The sequence below is a fragment of the Oryctolagus cuniculus genome, chromosome 1 (genome assembly GCF_051225735.1).
Source record: "Oryctolagus cuniculus isolate XC-2025 breed Fujian yellow rabbit chromosome 1, ASM5122573v1, whole genome shotgun sequence".
Classification (NCBI taxonomy): domain Eukaryota; kingdom Metazoa; phylum Chordata; class Mammalia; order Lagomorpha; family Leporidae; genus Oryctolagus; species Oryctolagus cuniculus.
The window spans coordinates 68564801-68587127 of NC_142867.1; the positions used below are offsets into that span (position 1 = coordinate 68564801).

At 43.5% G+C, this 22327-nt stretch overlaps 1 protein-coding gene across 4 annotated transcripts in view; it reads right to left on the reverse strand.

Moving 5' to 3' along the window:
- PAK1 (p21 (RAC1) activated kinase 1) overlaps positions 1-22327 on the reverse strand; it is a 196524-nt gene that overhangs the window by 107878 nt on the left and 66319 nt on the right. Inside the window, exon 1 of one of the 4 annotated variants that reach the window (XM_051850733.3) lies at positions 9296-11382. The exons of 2 other annotated variants lie outside the window; for them this stretch is intronic. The gene's annotated coding sequence lies outside the window, so the exon portion shown is untranslated. Of the gene's footprint in view, positions 1-9295; positions 11383-22327 lie in introns of those variants that run through there. One more of the 4 variants, XM_051850738.3, reaches the window with a different exon arrangement.

The window sequence follows — 22327 nt, forward strand, 5'->3', positions numbered from 1 at the left end:
TCCCACACTGCTGTAAGCTGCCTCAAAGGAACAGTTTCTCTACCTAGTCAGACCCACAGCATGAAAAGGGACTGCCCTTTCTCCTCTAAAAGATTAGCAAGACTAAGCCAAGCCAATCAATCTTCCGATGTCCATTTATTTCAATCATCCATGATCACTCAAACTCTTGTCACCAGTCCTTTCTATATAGCTTCTAATCTGATCAAATCCCCCACCCTTCTGATGCTGGAGCTTTACACTTTACTTTGGAACTTCTCATTTGTCACTGGCTAATTCCTCCGTCTCCTTGCCCTAAAATAATTTGGATGGGGCCAGCATTATGGAACAACAGGTTAAGTCTCTGCTTGCAATATGGGCAACCCAAATTGGAGCACCAGTTCCAGTTCCAGCTGCTGTTTCCAATCCAGGTACTTGTTAATGTACCTGGGAAGGCAGAGGAAGAAGGCCCAAATACTTGACACTCATCTGGGGGACCAGGATGAAGTTCCTGGTACCTTGCTTTGGTCTGGCCAGTCCTGGCTGTTGTGGTCATTTGAGGAGTGAACAAATGGTTGGAAGATCTCTCTACTTCTCTCTCAATCACTGTCATTCTGCCTTTCAAATAAATTTTTTAAAAAATCAAACATCCTTGCCTCTCCCTCCATTTCCAAAATTTAATTGGTAATCCTAGCTTTAAGATAATTGATTTCTGGCCAGCACCATGGCTCACTTAGCTAATCCTCCGCCTGCGGCGCCAGCACCCCGGGTTCTAGTCCCAGTTGCTCCTCTTCCAATCCAGCTCTCTGCTATGGCCAGGGAGGGCAGTGGAAGATGGCCCAAGTCCTTGGGTCCCTGCACCCACATGGGAGACCAGGAGGAAGCGCCCGGCTCCTGGCTTCAGATCAACCCAGCGCCGGCCGTGGCAGCCATTAGGGGAGTGAACCAACGGAAGGAAGACCTTTCTCTCTCTCTCTCTCTCTCACTGTCTAACTCTGCCTGTCAGAAAAAAAAAGATAATTGATTTCAACTCTTCTCCCCAACTGTCTCTATACTGAAGGAGCCAATGTCCTAGAGAATATTACCAAACCTGGCTTGCTTCTTTCACTTGGAATTTATGATTACTTTCCCACACTGGATGTCCCATTTACCTTCTCCTTAGCTGATGAGCTTATTTTCAATGAGAAAGCAGAAATCTTAGCAGGAGAACTCTGTCTTCATGCCTCCCTACATCTGTATCCATGATCTCCTTCCCCCAGTACAATGAAAGAGGTATCCCTCCTACCATCAGAAACCATTCTCCCTTCTCTTTCAATTGTACTCTTCTCACCTGGAATGATCTTATCTCCCAGCTACATCAACCCTTCCTTCTATATTAAATATGTTCAGTATTGAGTATCTATAAAGAACTTGTACTGACTTAACAAAGACAAAATCTCAGTGCTTATGGAGTTTCTAGCCTAGTTAAGAGAAGCAAATAAATAAGTAAATAAATACACAACAACATCAAGTCCATATGTATGTGTGAATTGGGGAGCTACATAAGATAATCTGATCAGGGTAAGCTTTTCTGAGGAAGAGACAATTAAGATCTGAATGAAATGAGACAGGAAATCACAATAATATCTAAAAGAAAACCATTTTAAGAACAGGGAGAGAAGTACAATGGTTCTAAATGAGAGCACTCTGGACACACAGGCTAAAGTTGGGTGAAAGAGGAAAAATATGGTAAGACCCTGAGATCAGAAATGTAGCCAGAAGTCAGCTTGTATAGGGCCTTATAGGCCACAATAATAAATTTGGATTTTATAGCAAGTATGGGAAGACACTAAAAGGGTTTTTGCGCTGTGATCTGATTTATGTTGTTGTTTTTAAATTATTATTTTTATTTATTTGAGAGGCAGGCAAAGAGAAAGAAAGCTCCCTTCTGTTGGTTCACTCCCCAAATGCTCACAACAGTCCCAACAGGATCTGGGAACTCAATCCAGGTCTCCCACATGAGTAGCAGGAACCCAGTCACTTGAGCCATCACCACTGCCTCCCGGGGTCTGCATTAACAGGAAGTCAGAGTCAAAAACTGGAGCTGGGGAATCAAATCCAAGGCACTCTAATGTGAGATGTAAATGACTAGGCCAAATGCCTATCCTGTTCATGTTTTATTTTTATTTATCCATTTTCATTTTATGTGGAAGGCAGAGTGATAAACAGAGAGAGAGAGAGAGAGGGAGGGAGGGAGGAAGAGAGAGAGAGAGAGAGAGATTTTCCATTTGGTGGTTTACTCCCCAAATTCCTGTATCAGCCAGGGCTGGGCCAGGCTAAAGTCAGGGACCAGAACTCCATCTAGGTATTCCAAATGTGGGGCAGGTGTACTTTACCCATTATCACTACTGCCTCCCAGGGTGCACATTATCAGGAAGCTGGAATCAGAAAAGAGCTGGTACTTTGATGTCAGGCACTCTGATTTGAGATGTAGGTATCCCAAACAGCACCTTAACCATTGTACCAAACACCAGTCCCTGGTTTATATTTTAAACAGATTACTCTGGCTGCAGAGAATAGATTGTAAAGAAGTAAAAAAAAAAAACCAATTAGGAAGTTTTTTGAATGATCCAGGTGAGAATTTATGGTAGCTTAGATGACTGGCAGTAGATGGAGAAAAGTATTTCAAAGGTAAGCATATTTTGAAGGTAGATTCAAATACTTTAAATTATTTTTAAAAAGTATTTATTTGAAAGGCAGAATGACAAAGAAAGAGGAAGTCACACACACACACACACACACACACAAACACACACAGGAAGAGGAGAAAGAGAGAAAGGGTGAGAGACAGAGAGAGAATCTTGGCCGGCGCCGCGACTCACTAAGCTAATCCTCCACCTTGCAGTGCCGGCACACCGGGTTCTAGTCCCGGTCGGGGAGCCGGATTCTATCCTGGTTGCCCCTCTTCCAGGCCAGCTCTCTGCTGTGGCCCGGGAGTGCAGTGGAGGTGGCCCAAGTACTTGGGCCCCGCACCCCATGGGAGACCAGGAGAAGTACCTGGCTCCTGCCATCGGATCAGTGCGGTGCGCCGGCCGCGGCGGCCATTGGAGGGTGAACCAACGGCAAAGGAAGACCTTTCTCTCTGTCTCTCTCTCTCACTGTCCACTCTGCCTGTCAAAAAAAAAAAAAAAAAAAAAAAAAAAAGAGAGAGAGAGAGAGAATCTCCCACCTACTGATTTACTCCCAAATGCCCACAACAGCCAAACAGCCAGGGCTGGGTAAGACCAAAGCCAAGAGCCAGAAACTCCATCCAGGTATCCCATGTGGGCAGCAGGAACTGAATTACTTGAGTCTTCATCTGGCACATCACTTCAAACACATCAGCAGGAAGCTGAGTGAGAAGCTCAGAGTAGCCAATATTGAAACCAGGCCCTCTTATATATAGATTAAGACTATATTAAGCAGTAGCTTAATATACCACAATGACCACTCCTCAAATGGTTTAGGATTTAGAGATTAGATATAGCATGTGAGCAGAAAGGAAAAATCAATATGATCAAAAAAATGTTTTCCTGTCCAAAATATTGGGTGAAAATAAACACGATGCAGTGCTTCCTACACATACACATTCCCCTGATAGTCATATCCTCCAAATATCACTTACTTCTCTGCTCCCCTTCATAGCTTCTTAAAAGAAATATTTACTTAAACTATTACTTCCTCTCTTTCTGTGTGCCAACTAACACTCTATCATTTCACCAATAATAGTCTCAAGATTACCAATTATTTCCTCTCGCCAAAACAGTCACTTTTCTGTCCTCATCTTATTCTCTCAGCAGCATTCAACATTAACTGACCTCCTTCCCGTTCAAACATCAACTTTGCTGGCTTCTGAGGAAGCGCATTCACCTGGCTTTCCTTTTATCTTTGTTACTTTTCTCCTTTGTAGACTGTGGCATCTCTGGCTATTCTCCCCATGTCTGTCCATGGCCCAGAATCGCCTCTACTCACACATTATACTCTCCCAAGATAACTCATTCATACTGATAATGCTCAAGTTTCTATCTGTTGACCAAATAGCTCTCTCTCGAATAAATAACCACCTATTAAACAACTCCACCTGCATTTCTCATTTGCAACACATACCTGACATCGCAAAAGGGAATTCTTGGTTTTCACAGCATCTATCATGAGTTTTAATCATATCTGCTTTCTTATTATATATTGAACCTCAATAAAAAGTAAACTTCACCAAGTAGCAATCATGTCTGTTGGGTTTACCAATGTGCACCAAGCAACTAAAAGGGCTTAGCAAGAGGAGGCACTTAATAGACACAGGATTTACTATACTCTGTCTCTGCCCTCAAAAAACTCAGACTAATGGGAGAAGCAGATACACAGATCACTGTCACATTACAACATGGTACTTTGCCCCTACCAAGTGATGAAAAGCAAGCACACAGGTATTGCATAAATCCAGCAGAAGGGCCATGAATAGTCTAGATGTCAAGAAGGACTTTCTTGAGAAAATGACTTAAGAGTTTGTTTTCATTTTCCACTTGAAGGGCAGAGAGACAGAGAGAGCTCTTCCATCTGCTGGTTTACTCCCCAAATGCCTACAACAGCAAGGGCTGGGGCAGGCTGAAACCAAGGGCCCAGAATTCAACCTGGGTCTTCCATATGGATGGCAAGGATCCAAGTGCTTGAGCTATCACCCGTTGCCTACCACGGTGCACACGAGCAGAAAGCTAGAATGGAAGCAGAGTATCTGGGACTCAAACCAGGCACTAGGATATGGGGCAAGGGCATCCCAAGCAGTGTCTTAACTGCAGCCCCAAACACCTACCCCTTGAGAGGTTTTTGTTTGTTTTTTAAAATTTATTTACTGGGGCCAGCATTGTGATGCAACAGGTTATAGCCACAGCTTTGCAGCACCAGCATGCCATATGGATGCCAGTTCTGGTCCTGGCTGCTCTACTTCCGATCCAGGTCCCTGCTAATGTGCCTGGGAGGGCAGTGGAGGATGGCCCAAGTCTTTGGGCCCCTGCTCCAACACCGGAGAACCAGAGGAAGCTCCTGGCCATTGTGGCCATTTGGAGAGTGAATCAGCTGATGGAAGATCTCTCTCTCTCTCTCTTTCTCTCTGTCTCTCCTTCTCTCTCTCTCACTCTGCTTTTCAAATACATAAATAAATCTTTATTTGAAAGGCAGAGTCACACACACACACACACACACACACACACACACAGATACATCTTCCATCTGCTGGTACACTCGCCAAATGGCCACAATGACCAGGCTTATTAAGCCAGTAACTTTCTCTGGGGTCTCCCACATAAATAACAGGGACTCAAGTACTTAAGCCATCATCCACTGCTTTCCAAGTGCAATAGCAGGAGCTGGATTAGAAGTGGAGCAGCCAGGACTCAAACTGGCACTCCAAAAATAAAATGTGAGTGTCCCAAGCTGCAGCTTACCCTACTGATCCACATATGCCAACCCTGGGAGTTTATCTTTTGCAGGATAAGAATACATATTGCTATTACATAATTTATATATATAGTTACTTTTAAGCTTTATAATGATCCTGCAACATAACTATAAATACCTTCCATTTTATATATGAAGCTTAGAGAGATTAACACTAAAGTAACCAATAACCAGTAGAACCAAGATTTGAACTGAAGTCAATCTATTTGTAAATGCTACCCTCAACATCCTTTTTGCTTTTTTTTTAGGATCAATAAAAATAATATCTTTTATACTTACCACCTACTATTTGATCTTGAACAAAACACTCTTGTATACCTCTTGGGTCTTCAATTTGAGCATGATGTTCAGCTACCAATCCCAAAGCCTTCTCCATCCAGTTCCCTCCTTTTGCTTTATCCATTGAGAAATGTTAGGCTTTCAGTCTACTGCATCCAGTATCTGAACATTTTTTCTAAGATTTATTTATTTATTTGCAAGGCAGAGTTACAGAAAAAGAAGGGGAGAGACAGAGAGAGAGCGAGATCTTCCATCCACTGGTTCACTCCCTAAATGGCTACAATGACCAGGGCTGGACCAGGCTAAAGCCAGGAGCCAGGAGCTTCTTCCTGGTCTGCCACATGAGTGGCAGGGGCCCAAGCACTTGGGCCAGTTTCCACTGCCTTCCCAGGCACATTAGCAGGGAGTTGGATCAGAACTGAAGCAGAGGTCAGCACTGTGGTGTAGTAGCTAAAGCTCCCATATGGGCACCAGTTCAAATCTTGGCTGCTCTACTTCTGATCTATCTCTCTATTACGGCCTAGGAAAGCAGCAGAAGATTGCCCAGGCCCTTGGGCCCCTGCACCTGCATGGGAGACCCGGAAGAAGCTTCTGGCTCCTGGCTTCAGATCAGCACAGTTCCAACTATTGCGGCCATCTGGGGAGTGAACCAGCTGATGGAAGACCTCTCTCTCTCTCTGCCTCTGCCTCTCTGTAACTCTGCCTTTCAAATAAATACATAAATCTTCAAAAAAAAAAAAAAAGAATTGAAGCAGTTAGGATTCGAACCAGTGCACATATGGGATGCCAGCACTGCATGCAGCAGCTTAACCTGCTGCACCACAGTGCCAGTCCCTGAGCATTTTTTCACATGCTTGAGAATACATTCAGGAACAGCCACAATAACATACGTACAGCACTTTACAAAGCATTTTCACAAATTTCATTTGATACTCACATGCCTATGAAGTATTAAATCCCTATTTTAGAAAGGCAATGAAAGTAAAATATATAGCCTATTCATGTCTGGGGTCTCTGGATTCTCTGGCCCACCAGAAACTGAATTTAAGAAAACAGAAGGAATAGGAAGGAGATCACAGAAGGAGCTCAGCACTGAGTCACCCAAGTCACCTGGAGCCAGAAGTTAACAGGACAAAGTCTGTATCCCTTCCAAGGAAATGAGTGTTTGGCCAAGGCCCAGTAACCTGTCACATGGAACTGTTCTTATTTTCAACTCAGCAGTAACTAGACTAGCCCCAAAGATAGAGAGAAAAGAGAATATATGAAAACTCCTGTATGCCCACACATGGTATAAGAGAATAAATATCACTTTTAGAGAAGAGTTTAGGTCCCAGCTCTGCCACTACCTGCTGCTGAATTAAAAGTATCCTCTTCCACACTATCATAGCTCTTTGCTCTTCCCTGTACAATACTTACTACATGAGGTTCACCACCCCTTGACTTGCATGTCAATGCAGCAACTGAGTCCAATTTCTACTCGTCTATCTCCAGCACCAAAACCACCCTCTCTGTAGTAGATGATGCAGAGAATGCTGCCTAATGGATGAATGCTGTACTGAAAGTGATTTGTATATATTCACATCCCACATTCTAGTCTAGACAGAGAGTGCGCAAAGCAGTAGTTTTGTCGTTCTCATCTCTGCCTCCCCTCATTTCCCCCCACTTTGAGGACACTATTCAAGAAAAATGTGCTGAGTAGAAATAAACCAGTCAAAATATCCAGTCTTCAGAGGGGGAGAGAATTAACTTACACTTGTATGGTCGCCTTTCCCAATCTGTAATTTTTCCCTCTACATGTATCCCTAGACCCAAACAATACCTATACTGCCCAAGCCACCCTATTCTTCAAAAGCCCACTGTCTTCTCCCCCAGGACTCCTCCCTCTCCTCTCCCTGGACTCACAAGTCAACCTCCTTTCCTCCAGGTCAGCAGTGCCTTACAGCTGCCAAACGTCATTGGTCATCTCCCCAGTCACTCATCTCACTACAGGGAACGTGAGCCTCTGCCCAGCCCTGCCTGACACTCTTACTCCCTTCCCACACTAGCCTTCAAGTCCCCTACTTTCTATCTTACTCAGTACTGCCTACCTCCTGCCCTCCACAGCAGAGAGGTGAGGGGAACAAATCCAGGAAGAGGGACTGCCTCATTTCCAGGACCAACCCAAAGTGTGGAGGCATGAAGGAGAGAGATTGACACTTGGAAAAAATAGACTACAGTGTGAAACCCAGAAGTCAGAGGATTAGGTAAGACACAGAGAATGTCTGACCTGACAAACACTATAGCAAAGGGCCCTAAAAAACAGTAACCTACTGGTAATGAGAAAGTGTAACCAGAAATGCTAAGAGAAAGCAGAAAGCCTAACCAAGAGAAACACCCAAGAGAGGGGAGGAAAAACTGGATATAACAGGAGAAAGGTAAGAAAGGAGAAGACGAGGGGAACACGAGAAAGAAATAACACATGGGGTGCAAGAATAGGTGTGGAAAGGGCAGAACCAGAGAAATTATCAGAATAGAAAGTACGAAGAATAAAGAAAGCAAAGAGCTGTGGAAAAGGGGTGGGGGGAGAAGGAGGTCCAAAACAACGAAGTTACATTAGTATCAGGCCTGATACGAGTTTCTTGGTGCCAGATAATAAAGATAGAAGGAATTATGGTGATTAAGACACCACACAGTTGCGTGGTCTGTCATTTACTTAGCAGAGTAGAGAGAGTGCTCCAGAGAAGACAGCCCAGCTTGAAGCAGGTTTACATCTAAGAGTAGAACTGGCCAGTCAGAGAAAAACGTTCACATACTTTGACCTGCTGCTTCACAATCCCACCTCCCTACGCCCAGCAGACCTATATTCGAACACCAAAATATACATCAGCATTCTCAGTCTCTGCCTTGCCCCTCAAGTCACACATTTTAAACAGACCAGCAAGATGCCAAACAAAAGGTGAGCTGGAAGACAGGATATCAAGGTCTGCTTTCCATGCTCACCTGTCTCCTGCAGTATTAGGAGGAACATCTCTGCAGTCCATTCTAGGACTTTAACCAACTCACCTTTCCAAAGGGTAGTTTGACAGACTGAGAAAGCCAAAATTACAAACAGAATGTCATGCCCTTCGTTGCAGATAAGAAAACTAAGGGTCAGAGGGACTGTCTTACTGGGACCAGCCTCCCAGGTCTCCAATCTCTCAGTTCACCTCACCTCTTAACAGAGAAAAGCCCCCACAGTCCTAGCAGAGAAGCAGCGAAGCTGAAGCAGCAGAAAGCATTGCCCAGCCCACCAAGCAGAGGGTGCTTGCAAAAGAGTAGGGCCCCTGAGGCTGAGCGGCTCCCCGAATGCACAGCTTCCCCTTCACACCCTTCCCTAACCAGCACTCTGAATCCAGTGCAGGCCTCGCCCTGAGTGGGCTCATCTGAAGGTTCCACTCTCTGTTTGTTCTCTCATTTAGGGTCCTCAAGGCAAAGGCGATGTAATATGACCCCCAGAATCTACAAGAACCCCCCCACATCCCCACTCCCGGAAACCAATGGAAAGCCCCCAGAGCACCACAGCCGGGTGAGCCCCAGGCAGCACCAGCATTACCTGGTTTGGGGAGCCGGCCCCAGCATCTCTGACGATTGTTTCTGTTGCAGAGTCACACCTCGCCCTGCCTGGCAGGGTTCATACAAAGCCCTGGCTTCGCGGGCTCCAGCTCCCCTTGATTCAGCCAGGGCGGGCTCCGGTAGCTGAACCGACCAGCTCCCTGAGGTGCAGCAGGCTGTCGCTGGCGCCCTCGCTGGGCGGCAGTGAAGGCGGCGAGTCCGGGTTGGCGAAGCAGAAGGGGCGGAGGAAGAGGGAGGGAAGAAGGCGGGAGGAAGCCGAACGCTTCTCTTTTCTGCAAAGCGGCAGCTGAGGCGGGGAGATGGCTACCTTCCCACCTTCTTGGCGATCCTCCCCCACCCAGTCTTCAGCAGGAGGTAATTTCTCACTGGGGCCAAGCTTTCCTGGACGTCACAGACCTGAGCAAGCCCCAGAATCAAGGAAGAGAATCAGAGCTCCCCTGGACCTTAGTTTCTGTAGCTGGGTGTAGGAGTCTTTTCAAGAACTCCTCAACTTTGACCCAGGATTACCCAAAGTAGGCTTTAGGGAAAGAGCTGCAACTCTCCTACCCCCAACAAAGGTGCCACTACCCCAGGGAAAACACCAGGTGGCCCCTTTAGCTGCTTCTAAGCAAAGAAAGCTCAAGGCAGCCACCATTTCTTAAAAGCTACTGTGGATCAGGGGCTTTAAAGGTTATGTCTATCTCACAATAACCTTAGGTAGTAGGCAGTGTACCAATTCACATATGTCAGAACTGAGGTCCAGCGAGAATTGATCTCATACAGTAAGTATTTCTTAAAACACCTACTGTCTAGCATCTAACATCTAGGCATTGTGATGTAATGTAAACTGAACAGGTTACAAAACATTTACCAACCCTGGTCCAAACCCCATAAGTGGTGCCTCCTAATAACAGAAACAATAAACAACATGCTTCACACATTTCTAAATCTCCCTGGAGGTAGCATTACCTTGCCACTCACTCCTCCACCCCCACCCATGCCCTGCTCTTGAGAGACATGACAGGAGTCAGATTATGCAGATTATCCCTTCCAGGTCATGATTAGGAGTTTGAGTTTTGTTATAACTTTTAGCAATGTGGAGGCTTTGAAAGGTTTTAAAGCAGAATGACAAGATCTAATACATTTTTAAAAGACTGCTTGCTGCTCAATCAGAAAATTCAAAGGTGGAGAATGGAAACAAGACAACAAGCTAGTAGATGTTTTTAAAGCTCCAGGCAACAGAAGATGGTAATGATTTCGATTAATACATGGTAAGATAAGATGAAAAGAAACAGGCACATTCTAAAGACACAGCTTGGAAACAACAGCAGCAGAACATGCTGCAAGACAAAATGTGATGGATGACTGAGGGCAGTGACTTCCCCAGGACCACACATCTGGTAAAGGATGGAACTGTCTAGGCTCTGGTCTGACTCCTAAACCTATGCTTGTTTACTGCTTGTATTATTTCTCTCTGCCACGCTGTTTACTGGAGACCACTGTTAGTCACCACTGTATTAACAAAGAGCAGGTAACCAGAATTAAGCCTGATGAACGAATTTAAGAGAAACTTCAGAGTATTTATTGATCTTCCCTGAGAGATGTCTGCACTTCATCCAATGTGCCCAATTAGGAGAGGAAGAACTCCATGAGGAAAGAATCCCACTCTTTTGTTAAGTATTCTTCACCATTCCCAGGTCTTGGATACTGTTCCTTTTCAACTAACAGAGGGCTCAAATCTGGTGGAGGAGACGGGGAACTTCTTGAAGGCACCTACATTAAAGAAAGATTTGCCTTGCGGTGCCGGCACACTGGGTTCTAGTCCCGGTCAGGGCGCCGGATTCTGTCCCGGTTGCCCCTCTTCCAGGCCAGCTCTCTGCTGTGGCCAGGGAAGGCAGTGGAGGATGGCCCAGGTGCTTGGGCCCTTCACCCCATGGGAGACCAGGAGAAGCACCTGGCTCCTGCCATCGGATCATTGCGGTGCGCCGGCCGCAGTGCGCCGGCCGCGCCGACCACTGGAGGGTGAACCAACGGCAAAGGAAGACCTTTCGCTCTGTCTCTCTCTCTCTCTCTCACTGTCCACTTTGCCTGTCAAAAAATTAAAAAAAAAAAAAAAAAGAAAGAAAGAAAGAAAAAGAAAGATTTGGTCAGAAAGAGACTAGGAAACCTATACTCTGAAAACTCAGCTTCAAAGTAGTTTTAATATGTTCTGTTGCCCCACACCCTGTTCTTCATCCCAATTTGTACACAGTGGATAAGAGCCAGAAACAGTCCTCTGACTTGGACACAGGTTTTCAAACTAAATGATTAATAACCATAGTATGTGATCCTACCCAACTCCCCACCCCATGCAACATTCCATTAAAGATGATCTTCCTGGCTTTGCTGGAATATATGCAGGAACAGGGAGCTCACTTTCCACTAGCACCATCCCAAAAAACTAGATCTAAACACAGCCTTTACACTTCTCACAAAAAATTAACTCAAAATGGATCACAGACCTAAATGCTCTATCAAATTGCTGTAAAAGTTTCTAATATTCTCAATTTCTGTGCCTATCTGATTGCAAACTGGGAACAGTTCAGACTACCCTTTGAATTATCCTGGAACCACCCTAAACACAATTCTGTCTACAATGATCTTATTGCCTGGTACCCCAAGGGGAGCATAATACTCTAAGTCAGTCTGTTTCCTACAGAACACAGTGAGACTATTACTTCTTTTAGCTGTACTTAGTACTTCCAATAATTCAGACAGAAGCTGCATTAGAGTTTTAGCCATTGTAATGCCTTTGGCTGACACTGAGCTTAGACAGTCAAAACGATCACTTTAGTAAGAATAACATCCTGCTAAGTCTCCTCCAGTCTGCCCATATGTTGCCATTTCTTTGACACTTAAGATTCACAATTTCACTGTTATCCTCTTAAATTTCATCTTGTTAGCTTCAGCCCATCCATTAAAGCTCTCTCTGTGCCACCTAGCATATTAGCTTTCCATTCCAGTCTTTTGTCACCTGGCTATCTAGTTAAGTTCACTATCTCTTCAAACATTTATCAACCCCTATCACCTGCCTTTGCCTGTACTAGGTTTTAGTGATTAAATATTACCTAGAAATGGTATATGTCTCCAGCAAGTCAGTACTACCATGGGAGGCTGGTATATATAAAACAAAAAAATACTACACTAAAAAACAGGATGGGGTAGAATAGGCAAAATAAACAGGATGGGGTAGAAGAAACAGCAAAACATCTATCATACAGTATTAGGCAGGACCACTAATATCCTCAGCAAGAAAAATCAAATTCACCTTTTGGCTCTCAGAACAGCACCATGGCAACTGGCAAGAACAAGTGTTATATAAAAGGTAGCAAAATGGATGCCAGAAAGTGGTTAATCCATTTTATAAGAAAGACTGGTATGATATGAAATTAAAAAAATTGGAAAAATACTAAAAAAAGAAAAGAAAAGAAAAATATTAGTCACAGTCATAAGAACTCAATGAACTAAAACTACATCTGAAGGCCTCAAAGATCATTGTTTGAAGTAAGCCTGATTTGCAGAACAATAGAGTTGCATTTAAAAATTCAAGTTAAGGGCAAATATTCCCTGCATAGTCTCTAAAGGAGACTGTATGTACTGGCATAAAACAAACTAAAGAAAAATTTAGTACCTCCAGAAAATTCCTGAGAATCTTCACTATTCTAGGAATTATGTTCTGTCCTCCAAAAAAGCTCAAGATACTGGGTGCTTCTTTAAAGTTAATTAAGTTTATTAAAAAAAAAAAAAAAAAAAAAAAAACAAGAGGAAGAAGAAGTGAAAAGCCCTGTCTTTACTGTTGAGGAACAGTTCTTTTTTGTTTTTTGTTTTTTCTGTGCAAATTGTTGAACTCTTTACTTAGTATAGAGTTGGTCTTCTGTGTATAAAGTTAATCGAAAATGGATCTTAGTGGAGAATGGGATTGGGAATGGGAGCGGGGGGTGGGAGAGGGGTTGAGAGAGTGGGTGGGGGGATAGGTATGGTGGGAAGAATCATTATATTCCTAAATTTATACTTATGAAATGCATGAAGTTTGTATTCCTTAATAAAAGGTTTCTTTAGGGGAAAAAATAAATAAATACATTTTTAAAAATAAATGAGAAAGCTTAAAAACACTCAAGATATGAAATCAAAGGATGAGGCTAGCTAATAATGTTAATCATAGTATGGAAAGTAAAATACTGATATTTATATTCTTTATATTTTTTGTATTTCACACAAGTATGTAAAAACATTCATTATGGGCCAGTGCCACTGCTCACTAGGCTAATCCTCCGCCTGCGGTGCCGGCACCCCAGGTTCTAGTCCCAGTTGGGGCGCCGGATTCTGTTCCGCTTGCTCCTCTTCTAGTCCAGCTCTCTGCTGTGGCCCGGGAAGGCAATGGAGGATGGCCCAAGTGCCTGGGCCCTGCACCCAGATGGGAGACCAGGAGGAAGCACCTGGCTCCTGGCTTGGGATCGGCGCAGTGCACCGGCTGTAGCAGCCATTTGAGGGGTGAACCAACGGAAGGAAGACCTTTCTCTCTGTCTCTCTCTCTTTCACTGTCTAACTCTGCCTGTCCAAAAAAAAAAAAAAATTCATTATGTAAGATGAGTTTTATGTGTTTATGTTGTGTGTGACAGGCAAACAAAGAAAAGGCTTTTTTGTAGGGATTTTAGGAAACAATTAGGGGCCAGCACAGTGGGTAAAGCCGCCACCTGCAGCACGGGCATCCCATACAGACACTGGTTCAAGTCCTGGCTGCTCCATTTCTGGTCCAGCTCCCTGCTGATGTGCCTGGGAAAGCAGCAGAGACTAGCCAAAGTGCTTGGGCCCTTGCACCCAAGTGGAAGACCTGAAAGAGGCTCCTGGTTCCTGACTTCAGATCAGCCCAGCTCCAGCTGATGTAGCCATTTGGGGAGTAAATCAGCAGATGGAAGATTTCTGTCTAACTCTTCTGTAACTTTGCCTTTCAAATAAATAAATACATCTTTTTAAAAAAAGGAAACAATTCTCTGTAAGTTGCTCATGTCTCTGTGTAGTATATGACTGTTCTTCATCTCACACTATCTTTTCAACACTGTATAATGAAAAGCCTTGGGTTTCCCCCTAGAAAGGTTTCCAAAGGATGGCCATGCTTATTGTTCATTATTTACAATTTGGGTTCCTTAAGTTCTGCGTTCCTCTCCTGAAATACTATACAGGTGTACACAGGTGTCAAGTGACCCTTTTCATTTTGCTCTGTGGGAACGGAGCTCAAGAAATCAGTGCAAGGGACTGACACTTTGGTGTAGTAGGTAAAGCCACTGCCTGCAGCACCAGCATCCCATACAGGCACAGGTTCGAGTCCCAGCTGCTCCACTTCTGATTCAACTCCCTGCTAACATGCCTGGGAAAGCAGCAGAAGATGGCTCAAGTGCTTGGGCCCCTGAACCCACATGGGAGATCCGGAAGAAGCTCCTGTCCTCGGCCTGACTCAGCCCTGACCTTTGCAGCCATTTGGGGAGTGAACCAGCAGATGGAAGATCTCTCTCTCTCTCTCTCTCTTTTTCTCTCTCTCTCATTGTTTCTATAACTCTGACTTCAAATAATTTTTTTAAAAAATCTTTAAAAAAATCAGTGCAAAAATGCTGATAATTAGATTTCTGTTATTGTTATAAGTAAAAATTGTTCTTTGCCTAAAAAATTTCAAGTTAATTACTGAGGATAGTCGTAGCAAAAACTGCCTAACTTCCACGGTGTGGCTCTAACTCACAATAAGATGTGTTCCATAGTGAAAATATGGCAGACCATGACTGAAGCTACATTAATGTCAAGACTACCAGTGGTTATGTTTTGTCCATTGTTGGTTTTACTTAAAAAATGCAACAATCAGGTATAAAAGAGCTCTTTCTTAGACTCAGCATCAACAGATATGCCAAATCCAGAAGAAAATGATGGAATTCATGACCCGAGAGGTGCAGACAAAAATGGTCAATAAATTGATTCCAGACAGACTGGAAAAGACACAGAAAAGACTTGCCAGTCTATTTTTCCTCTCTATGACTTCTTTGTTAGAAAGAAAAGCAAAAATGCTAAAAAGTCTCTGTTTGGACTAGGAAACCTCTTAGAGCTTCATGGTGAAGGTAGCAATTTTGAAAAGCTACTAGACATGAGACAGGCTTTATAAAGTCAAATGAGCTAATGGATATAAATCGGTCAAAGAATGTGTTTAAAATTCAGACTTTAAATAGTGACATATAAAAAGTCCCATTTGTGGGGGCAAGTGTTTGGCACAGCAGCTAAGATGCCACTTGGGACAGCAGCATCCCTTAGTGGAGTGCCAGGGTTTGAGTTCCCATCTTGGTTCTGATCTATCTTTCTGCTAATGAGTACTCTAAGATGCTCTTGATTTTGGTCAGGCCCAGCCCTGGCTGTTGCAGGCATTTGGGGAGTGAACAGCAGATAGAAGATATTCCTCTTTCTCTCTCTTTTTTTCAAAGAAATAAAAAATAAAACATTTCTTAAAACATGTATTTGTGAAAAAAGAAAGATTAAATCATACATCTTCTATTTTGGGTTTCAGTTCTGAAAAACTAAATGCTGGTTTCATTACAGAAGGCTAACTAGCTGGCTCACACACCATCTATCTTTCAATGGTAGATGCTGCTACAGGAAGCTGGACTAAATCTGGCTACTTTTGATGAAACACAAGATTAATGAAATTGAGGCATATTTCTAAGATGCTGACAGTTTTTTATATTAGAGAAAGCTAATAGCCTACAATCAAAAAACTATTGGCCAGCGCCGCGGCTCAATAGGCTAATCCTCCATCCAGCGGCGCCGGCACACCGGGTTCTAGTCCCAGTAGGGGCGCCGGATTCTGTCCCAGTTGCCCCTCTTCCAGGCCAGCTCTCTGCTGTGGCCAGGGAAGGCAGTGGAGGATGGCCCAAGTGCTTGGGCCCTGCACCCCATGGGAGACCAGGAGAAGCACATGGCTCCTGCCATTGGATCAGCGCGGTGCGCCGGCCGCAGCGCGCTGTCCGCGGCGGCCATTGGAGGGTGAACCAATGGCAAAGGAAGACCTTTCTCTCTGTCTCTTTCTCTCTCACTTTCCACTTTGCCTGTCAAAAAAAAAAAAAAAAAAAAAGAAAGGAAGAAACTATTAGCTAAAGAAGTGAAAAAGCAGAATCAAATGAGATTAGGAGGGACTTTACAGATGAAGTAGTACATTCAGAGCAAAAGTAAATGCTAGAGTTATCAAATGACTTCCCGAAGTTTATGTAACTTAGAAATTAACTTGTTCTAAGTGCAATAACTCCTTGCATTTATATAGTCCTTTAGTTTGCAGAGTAAATAATTCACAAATTATTCTTAGAAGCCATGAATCTTGGCCAGCAATGTTTTATCTGAGTACTCATTTGAGCCCTAACCAGGCCCTTTTAGGTCACTCATCTGTCCTTTGTAGGATTGCAACACTTGCTAACTCTACTATAAATGCTAATGATCAATAATAATGATTAGAAAATTTGGGGGTCGGTGTTGTAGCACAGCATGAGACAACCACAGCCTACATCACAGTTTCAGTTCAAGTCCCAACTCTTCTACTTCTGACCCAGCTTCCTGCTAATATGTATCTGGGAGACAGCAGATAATAGCCAAAGTACTTGGATTATTGCCACCCTGTGTGGGAAACCTGGATAGTTTCTGGATCCTGGCTCCCTCTCTCCCTCCTTCCCTCTTCCATCTTTCCTTGTCATTCTATCTTTCAAATAAGTAAATAAAAAGCTTTGAACAAAATTGTCTGTGTTTAGAAACTACAGCTTTCAACCTAGTGCCTTATGTATTTAACTGATGTCAAATTTAACTATGTTAAGTGAAATAAACCAGGCACGGAGAGACAAATACTGTATGATCTCAATTATACATGGAATCCTACAAAGTCAAACTCACAGCAGTAGCGAGTAGAATGGTGATTATCAGGGTTGGGTTGGGTGTGGGGAGTGGACAGGAAAAGGGGAGGTACTGGTCAACTGGTACAAAGTTTCAGTTAAATAGGAAGAATAAGTTCTACTGTTCCACTATACAGCATGATAACTACAGTTGATAATAATTCATATTACCTGTATATTTGAAAATTGCAAAGAGGATTTCAAATGTTCTCATCACAAAGGAATAATACATATTTGAGATGACAGATACACTGGTTCAATCATTCCACCATGGGCATATGCATTAAAATATCATACCATACCCCATAAATACACACAATTATTCATCAATTAAAAAAACTTTAAAACTACTGTAAGTAAAGAAACACACAACAGAGATGGAAATTATTTAAAAAGGTATAATCTATTTACGATAGTCAACTATAAAGCAATTAATTGTAAGTCAAAATATACTTCAAGTTCAAACAAGACAAAGAAGTGCAGAGAAGAGAAACATTAATTACATCTCCAGAATTAGGGAAAGTTTCTCAGAAGAGACAGTATTTGGGTTGGATAATGAAGAAAGAGTAGAATTTTTTTTTAATTTCCTATAAAGAAGCCATAAAAACAAAGGCTAAAAGGGACAAAAAAAGCATGAGCTCTGTTTAGAAAACAGTAAATCATCTGTCCACTGAAGGAAACAGTAAATACACTCATCATTCACTCATAATTTCTCAACACATTCCGGGTGCTAGCCACTATGACACAGTGCTAGTCACTATGGATGCAAAGACAACAAGACCTAGTTTTCACTCTCAAGAAGCAAATTCTTTTTAAGAACAACAGCAGAAAATGCTATGTCACTGAGTATCAGACTTAACAAGTCCAAAATCTATTCCTTCTTCAGTTGTCCCTCCTACTTCAATAAATGCTAATTTTACTCTTTGTTATTTTTTTAAAGATTTATTTATTTATTTGAAAGAGTTACACAGAGAGAGGAGAGGCAGAGAGAGAGAGAGTTCTTCCATCCAATGGTTCACTCCCCAATTGGCCACAACGGCCAGAGCTGCGCAGATCTGAAGCCCAGAGCCAGGAACTTCTTGCAGGTCTCCCACACAGGTGCAGGGGCCCAAGGACTTGGGCCATCTTCTACCACTTTCCCAGGCCATAGCAGAGAGCTGGATCAGAAGTGAGCAGTCAGGTCTCGAACCGGCACCCATATGGTATGCCAGCGCTTCAGGCCAGGGCATTAACCCACTGTGCCACTGAACCACAGCGCCAGCCCCTTACTCTTTGTTATTAAGCCAAAAATCTGATTCATCTCGGACTCCACTTTTTCTATTGGCCCCACAATGAATTTATCAGCAAATCTTATCAACTCTACCTTCAAAACATACCTCCATTCCAGATACTTTTTTTTTAACTTTTATTTAATGAATATAAATTTCCAAAGTACGGCTTATGGATTACAATGGCTTCCCCCCCATACTGTCCCTCCCACCCACAACCCTCCCCTTTCCCACTCCCTCTCCCCTTCCATTCACATCAAGATTCATTTTCGATTATCTTAATATACAGAAGATCAGCTTAGTATACATTAAGTAAGGATTTCAACAGTTTGCTCCCACACAGAAACATAAAGTGAAAAATAATAGATGATTTTTTTTAAATGATGATGAAATCAGATCAGACCTATTGTCATGTTTAATCCCAGTGAGAGTCAAGTTGGGAATTGATAATTTCTTTTTTTTTTTTTTACAGAAGATCAGTTTAGTATGCATTAAGTAAAGATTTCAACAGTTTGCACCCCCATAGAAACACAAAGTGAAATATATTGTTTGAGTACTCGTTATAGCATTAAATCTCAATGCACAGCACATTAAGGACAGAGATCCTACATGAGGAGTAAGTGCACAGTGACTCCTGTTGCTGACTTTACCAAATGACACTCCTGTCTATGGCATCAGTAATCTCCCTATGCTCCAGTGAGTTTCCAAGGCTATGGAAGCCCTCTGAGTTCTCCAATTCTTATCTTGTTTAGACAAGGTCATAGTCAAAGTGGAGGTTCTCTCCTCCCTTCAGAGAAAGGCACCTCCCTCTTTGATGACCTGTTCTTTCCACTGGGATCTCACTCACAGAGATCTTTTTGCCAGAGTGTCTTGGCTTTCCATGCCTGAAATACTCTCATGGGCTTTTCAGCCAGATCCGAATACCTTTAGGGCTGATTCTGAGGCCAGAGTGCTATCTAGGACATCTGCCATTCTATGAGTCTGCTGAGCATCTCACTTCCCATGTTGGATCACTCTCCCCTTTATTTATTCTATCGGTTAGTGTTAGCAGGTACTAGACTTCTTTATGTGCTCCCTTTGACTCCCAGTCCTTTCATTATGATCAATTGTGAACTGAAATTGATCACTTGGAATAGTGAGATGGCATTGGTACACGCCACCTTGATCATTCCAGATACTTTTCATCACCTTTACTGTTACCACCTTGAGCCAAACCATCAGCAACTTCTGTCTAGAACGCTGGTCCTCAAGAAGGCCAGGGGTAGAAGTGGAATAGATTTTTCTTCCCAGGGGACAACTGGCAATGTCAAAGAAATTTTGAGTTGAAGCAACTGGAGAGGTACTACCAGTATCTAGTGGATAGAAGCCAGGGATGTCCCAGAATGCACAGGACAGTCTTCTCACAACAAAGAATCAACTAGCCCAAAATGTTATTAGTGTCAACTGTTGAAAAAAAATTCTGTCAAGAATATTGCAATAGCCTTCTTAGCCAATCCATTCTTTCCCAGAGTAACCCTTTCAAAATGTCAATCTCAGATCACTTCACTCTCATCTCAATATCTTTCAGCAGCTTCCCAAATCACTCAACGTAAAAGCCAAAGTCCTTGCAAAGACCTACAAGACCTTTCATGACCTTCTCTCCCTCTACTTTCTTTCACCATCTCACCCTGCTACCTGCCTGATCTTGTCTCTTACCTCTCCCTCCTTCACTCACTCTGTTCCAGGCACGATGGCTTTCTCCAATAGGCTGCATACACTCTCACCTCCAGCCCTTTGTATTTAAGGTTGCTCTGTCTGAAAACACTCCCCACCACTGGCCCCAGATAGCCATAAGGTTTGTCTCCCCGCCCCCCTTTCAGGTCTCTGTTCAAATGTCACGTTATCAGAAAGGCCTTCTTTGAACATTTTTTATAAAATGACAATTATCTCTATCCATTCACCATCAACACTCTTTATCTCTCCCTGCCCTACTTTATTTGAATCCTAGAATATTATCCACTGACACACTCATTTGACTACTAGTTGATTCCTTCCAATGGAGTACACAATCCACAAGGGCAAAAACTTTTGTGGTTATCTCTAGACATTGGAACTATTCCCTACACACAGTAGGTAATCAGTAATTAATGGCTGAATGAAGAAATGGAACCGGAAAGGCCAATCAGGAAGAAACTACAGAAACCCTGAAGACCAGGAAAAGAAATTGGACGCAGTCATTCAGTCTCAAGAATGGCTCTCTTCTCATCGTGTCATAAAAATCACCTTGCAACCTCCCAACGATACAGGAAAAGATGGAAGGAGAGGAAGGGGAGAAGTCGGGGACAGGAAAGAAAGGGAAGGAGGATGAGAGAAAACTGCTCTAAGAGATTCAGTAATTAGAGGCATCCAATAATGAAATGAACAATCTTTGAGGTATTAACATCTCCAACCAGCCCTTCAGTAGAAAAGATGCAGCAATAAATTATTCCCCCATAAATTTCTCCTGTGATACACTGGACTCAGCTCAAATATCATCACCTCTCTGAAGTCTTCCTAGAACCCTCAAACACTTATTCTAATTTATTAAATATATTGGTTAATATTTCTTTTTACATCTGCACTAAAAAAAATTATATCTTCTTATGTATTACTATATCCCCAGCCAAAAATTAAGCATCTTCAATAAAACACAGGTACCTCTACACACTTTTACAGAATGATACAGAGTACAAATACATTAAAACCATACTGAAAAGTCATTAAAGGTGCCAGTGCCTTGGGGCAGTAGGCTAAGCCTCCAATTGCAGAGCTACCATCCCATATGGGCACTGGTTCGTGTCCCAGCTGCTCATCTCCCAATCCAGCTCTCTGCTATGGACTGGGAAAGCAGTTTGGGTCCCAGCACATGCATGGGAGACCCAGAGAAAGCTCCTGGCTCCTGGCTTTGGATCAGCTTAATTCCGGCTGTTGCAGCCATCTGGGAGTAAACCAGCAGATGGAAGACCTTTCTCTCTGTCCCTCCCTCTGTATGTAACTCTACCTCTCAACTAAATAAATAAAATCTTAAAAAAAAAAAAAGTCATTAAGTTCAAATAACTTTCTTTTTTAAATTTTTTTATTTTTTTGACAGGCAGAGTGGACAGTGAGAGAGAGAGAGAGAGAGAGAATGGTCTTCCTTTTGCCATTGGTTCACCCTCCAATGGCCGCCGCGGCCGGCGCGCTGCGGCCGGCACACTGCGCTGATCCAATGGCAGGAGCCATGTGCTTCTCCTGGTCTCCCATGGGGTGCAGGGCCCAAGCACTTGGGCCATCCTCCACTGCCTTCCCTGGCCACAGCAGAGAGCTGGCCTGGAAGAGGGGCAAGCAGGACAGAATCCGGCGCCCCGACCGGGACTAGAACCCGGTGTGCCAGCACCGCTAGATGGAGGATTAGCCTAGTGAGCCGCGGCGCTGGCTTCAAATAACTTTCAATTGCTCAACCAATACCCATCCCTTTCAACCCTGCCAAATAAATTCAGATTTTTGTCCAGGAAAGCAATGAGACAAATATTTACATTTTCTATAGGCCAAGACAAATTAAGAGTTGGCCGGCGCCACGGCTCAATAGGCTAATCCTCCGCCTGCGGCACCGGCACACCAGGTTCTAGTCCCAGTTGGGGCGCCAGATTCTGTCCCGGTCGCTCCTCTTCCAGTCCAGCTCTCTGGTGTGGCCCGGGAGGGCAGTGGAGGATGGCCCAAGTGCTTGGGCCCTGCACCTGCATGGGAGACCAGGAGAAGCACCTGGCTCCTGGCTTTGGATCAGCACAATGCGCAGGCCGCAGCGCGCCGGCCGCTGGGCCA